The sequence below is a fragment of the Amblyomma maculatum genome, chromosome 5 (genome assembly GCF_055883805.1).
Source record: "Amblyomma maculatum isolate TAMU_Amacu chromosome 5, ASM5588380v1, whole genome shotgun sequence".
Taxonomy (NCBI): domain Eukaryota; kingdom Metazoa; phylum Arthropoda; class Arachnida; order Ixodida; family Ixodidae; genus Amblyomma; species Amblyomma maculatum.
In genome coordinates, this window is record NC_139348.1 from 122281258 (window position 1) to 122286123 (window position 4866).

The 4866-nt window shown below is 45.0% G+C and overlaps 1 protein-coding gene across 1 annotated transcript in view; it reads right to left on the reverse strand.

Annotated features, from left to right (window-relative positions):
* Positions 1-604: 604 nt before the first annotated feature.
* The window catches only part of LOC146189389 (uncharacterized), a 24289-nt gene continuing 20027 nt past the window's right edge, over positions 605-4866 (reverse strand). The window contains exon 4 of the mRNA XM_084603259.1: positions 605-1267. The gene's annotated coding sequence lies outside the window, so the exon portion shown is untranslated. The remainder of the gene's footprint in view (positions 1268-4866) is intronic.

Below are 4866 nucleotides of genomic sequence, written 5' to 3' on the forward strand. Positions count from 1 at the left end.
TATATCCGCCACCGTTTAGATCCCTGAGTAAAAAGGAATCATACGACTGGAGAAGACTCCAAGCTCGAAATTTCTTTTCGTCCCTGTAGAGGAGTTGGACGAGTACCAGAGGGCGGAAGAGGGACGGTGCAAAAACCGAAATTTGCAAATTCTGCGGCCACGTGGCAGCATTAGATCACATAATATGGATATGCGTTCGTGCCCCCGGGCGTAACGCGATTAAAACTAGCGGGAGACCACGCTAAGAAGCTCTGACGAAAAAACTCAGCGATTCGCCGTCCGCCTGGCGGCCGAGGCTGAAGACCTCCTAGACGGGGACGGGTGTCCTCCGGCCGTGGTGCGACAGACTGCCTCGCCGGACGCCTGCGTGCGGACCCGGAGGTGGCTGCCGCACCATATTCGGCGGAAATAAATGTTGTTCCTCCTCCTCCTAGGAGACCCTGTAGGCACGACGTGGCAGGAGGTCATCCGATAAGCACAAAAAAGTATAATAAATGATCTAAATACCACGAAAGCTCCAAATAGAAATGATTACTGAATAAAGCATGAACATTTTGATCGAAAGGGCAAGGAGGTTTCTTGGAGATGAATAAAAGTACACCTCTAGGAAAATAAATAATGTAGCTTTTATTTATTTGGAGAATTCACAAAGGCACCAGATATAGGTATTACACACGAGATAACCTGAGTTGGTTTGGAACGTTGAACCCCACAAACCAACCAACCATCATTTTTCATTCAATCTTAAATACTAGAGTTATGCTCCCCATGCTGCCGTGTTATAATGCTGCAGCAGTATAACTTCGAAGTAGTTGATAGTTAACATATCAATAAATTACTCTGCCGATATGACTGTTGAAATGTGGACTGCAGGGGATCACGGCAGCATGGGGAGCATAACTCCAGTATTTAAGATTGAATGGAAAGTGATGGTTGGTTGGTTTGTGAGGTTTAACGTCCCAAAGCAACTCAGGCTATGAGTGGCGCCGTAGTAGAGGACTCCGTAAATTTCGACCACCTGGGATTCTTTAACGTGTACTGACATCGCACAGCACACGGGCGTCTTGCTTTTCGCCCCCATCAAAAAGCTGCCGCTGAGGCCAGCATTCGATCCCGCGTCCTTGGAAACAGTAGTCGAGCGCCGTAACCACTGCGCCACCATGAGAAAAGATGCACAGTATAATTGGCATGTGGTAGATAAACACGTTTGCTGTGGCCGACATGTTGCGAAGTCCACTCAGGAGGGTCGGATGACTGCACTGGATAGCTGCGAATGATAAAACGTTTGGAAAAGAGAAAGAAATTTTACGTCAATGAGTGAGATGGGTTTTGGAAATGAAGACACACCACAGTCGGATGTTTTAAAGGACTGAATAGTGTAGCGTAATGGTCGACACATTTATACACGTGAAACATGTGAATTTTAAATATTATATATACATCTGTGCAAACAATAACGATTCTGTCTACTGACCTTTACCCCCATCCATGGCCGTGAGCCTTCCCATTCAATAAAGGACATTCAATCAATCAATCAATCATCAATCTAACGTTCTTTAATATAGATGCAATAAAGACCTGCGTGACAAGAATATGATCTATTTATTAAGGCGAAAGCCTTTAGATGTCTCTTATATTTATTTATAGAAAGGGAAAGGCGAGGTAAATGTCTCACTTGTCTTCTGTGGACACCGCAACCGCGCCGTAAGCGAAGGGAGGAAGGTGGGAGTGAAAGTGGAAAGAGAGATAGAGGAGCCGTAGTGGAGGGCTACGGGTAATTTCGACCACCTGGGGATCTTTAACGTTCGCTGACATCGCACAGCACACGGACGCCTCTTCGTTCCGCCTCCATCGAAACGCAGCCGCCGAGGTCGGGTTCGAACCCGGGTACTCCGGCACAGTAATCGGGCGTCTTACCACTGCACCACCCCGGCGGGGCAGGTCGGGTTCGAACCCGGGTACTCCGGCACAGTAGTCGGACGTCTTACCACTGCACCACCCCGGCGGGGCAGGTCGGGTTCGAACCCGGGTACTCCGGCACAGTAGTCGGGCGTCTTACCACTGCACCACCCCGGCGGGGCAGGTCGGGTTCGAACTCGGGTACTCCGGCACAGTAGTCGGGCGTCTTACCACTGCACCACCCCGGCGGGGCAGGTCGGGTTCGAACCCGGGTACTCAGGCACAGTAGTGGGGCGTCTTACCACTGAACCACCCCGGCGGAGCGCGAAAGCTTTTAAAAGCTCGTACTGTCGTGGACAAAGTGTGTCCCGCTTTTGCGGCAGCTGTCGCGTGGCGTTACTTGGCGCGCGTTCAAGTGTGGACCTGAAGATGGCAGGAACGCTAGACAAGATGAGACAAGATGCTCCTGTCGCGTGGCGTTCCTTGGCGCACGTTCAAGTTTGGAATTGCAGCTGGCAGGAACGCCAGATGAGGCCGGGACAGGTAGGTCACCGCCGCTTGCGGCGGGGCCTAGCCTGCCACCGAATTTTCATCTCTTGTAGGCGTCATTGCACCCGCCACCGGTTCGGTGGTGGACGACGGCTGTTGTTGCGGCGCGCGTCTTTCTTTCCCTCTTTCTTTTCTTCCTTCTCTATTTTCTCTTCTGTCTGCACGAGGCGCCGGAGGTGGCTCAACTACAGAGCCCGTAGCAGGCCTGTGCATTTTCTTTTGCTTCTTCCTACAGCCACAACAACAACAAGATGAGACTTCTCGGGCTTTCGCCTTTCACTGCTTTAGTCGATAAAGTTTCTCGTACTTTTTATTTATTTCTTTTGACCCCTCATGGCTAGAGACATCAAAGAGGAGGAGTGGCTAAAAATAACTTGGAAAAAACACTACGCATAAATTTAACTTCCCCCTCATTATGAATGCTAGCTATAACTCCTTTGAACCTCTCGCATTTGTTGATAGGGGCAATATCTGTGGAATAGGGATTCTAGCCGCGTGAAGTACGGCAAATGAATTTATGAAAATAATAATTGTTGTTAAATGAATCAAAATCAATTTTTGTCATCCTCAGTATAATAGTATACATAAAAGGGCTAATAGATAAGGCGACCACGCAGATTGAGGAATAATATCAATGCAGAAAGTAAGAGGATACCATTCGTTGACAGACATGACCACAGATGAGAAAATCCATGTGTATTATTATTATTATTATTATTATTATTATTATTATTATTATTATTATTATTATTATTATTATTATTATTATTATTATTATTATTATTATTATTATTATCTGCATGAGCCGAGATGTTGGGAGCTTAACAGGTGTGTGTGTGTATGCAGGTGGTTCACTGGCGTGGCTGGGTGCATGAACAATTTAAAAGATTTAACTTTCTGAGCAAGTCTAAGGGTGGTATATTCAGCAGTTATTTAATTGCTCTTAAGCTACATTGCTTAGGATCACGCTATTGTATAGGATCGTTTACACATGGTAATAAGATATTCATGATGAGGAATCTAAATCACAGATGAACGCTCAAATCTGAGTGCCTGTAGCCTTGTACCGTTGTCGGCTCTGTTGACGTCGTGTTTGTGTTCAAGTTTGTTTAATGATTTGTAAGCGATCATACCCAATATGACAATATGAGCATTTCACCGTAAGCCAGGGGTGAGTACTGATAGCTTTCCTTTGTCATAAAGACAGGTTAATTCTTGTTGAAATAATGCGCACGAACAGATCCTTTCAGAACCTTAAAAATGTGATAACGTCCAAATGGTGTAATGGTGTGGTTGGGTGCGTGAAAAACAATAAGGCATTGAACGGTATTTTGAGGTATTTCCCTGATGAAGCAATTACAGCAATTTTCGTAGACATTCGGCCTCGGGTTTAAACGAAATTTCATCTAGTGTATTCCATTTTATATGCGTCCATATGCAACCTGTCGCACCTAGGCTCATCACCTTTATTCTTCAGACAGAGGATTTTCAGCAGTGTGAAATATTTGTCTACAACTTACACAATTGGCTGCGAATAGTTGTATTGTTGGTTTAATATTACATGTATTTTCATTAGTACAAAATAAAAAGAGAAGAAGATCCAACACGAAACAGAATGCAATGCATGGGCGATTTGATAAGCCGTTACTTGAATTCGATGATTGAAATAGTTTCTATAAAAGTAGATCAACCTAGAGTGAAATATGCGGGTCCAGTTGTAGATTATGTATTGTTTCGATGTTAATGCACACGGAGTCATTAAAAGGATAATGAGCCTGTCATAGTCAGAATTTACTGTCCCACACAGTAAATAATTCAAGACGCCATGCTGGTTGCTATTAAGCAAGCTGTTCTGGCTCAGATGCAAAATACTGTGAGCGTAGATAAAATGTTCGACCATGTAGAAACACGCAGAGGTCCGTGAAATAGGCATGTAGGTATTAGGAACGGATCTAGCTGGTGACTTAAATAGCGGCAATATTCAAACAGATCTCCATTCCTCCGACATAGATGTGATATGCAGTGATTGCTGAAAAATTAGACAGAGGAAAGGAAAGCGGAGTCTTGACAGAATATTCTGAAGCTTCGCATTGAAGTTATTTGGTCCTGTTAAAGTGATCAGGAGTAGGTATTGATATATTGATATGCGCTTCTTGGCATGGCAGATGGCCTAACACACCGCAAATTTATGCGATCAGTTTCCCGGCAATACTAGTAGATGAGCAGGCCCCTTGCGCCCATCAGGTAGTCACCAACTTTGATCTATGTAAGTAGGCGCTGCTAAAATCCGTAGCATCTCTTCCATATTGTGAACAAAAATTACTTCTTCATCTCACTCATAATGTCAAGGGCTCGCACTAGAATATAGCGGTTTAAGATAAAATCTTGCCAACTGCTCCTTCACCCTATCCGGAGACG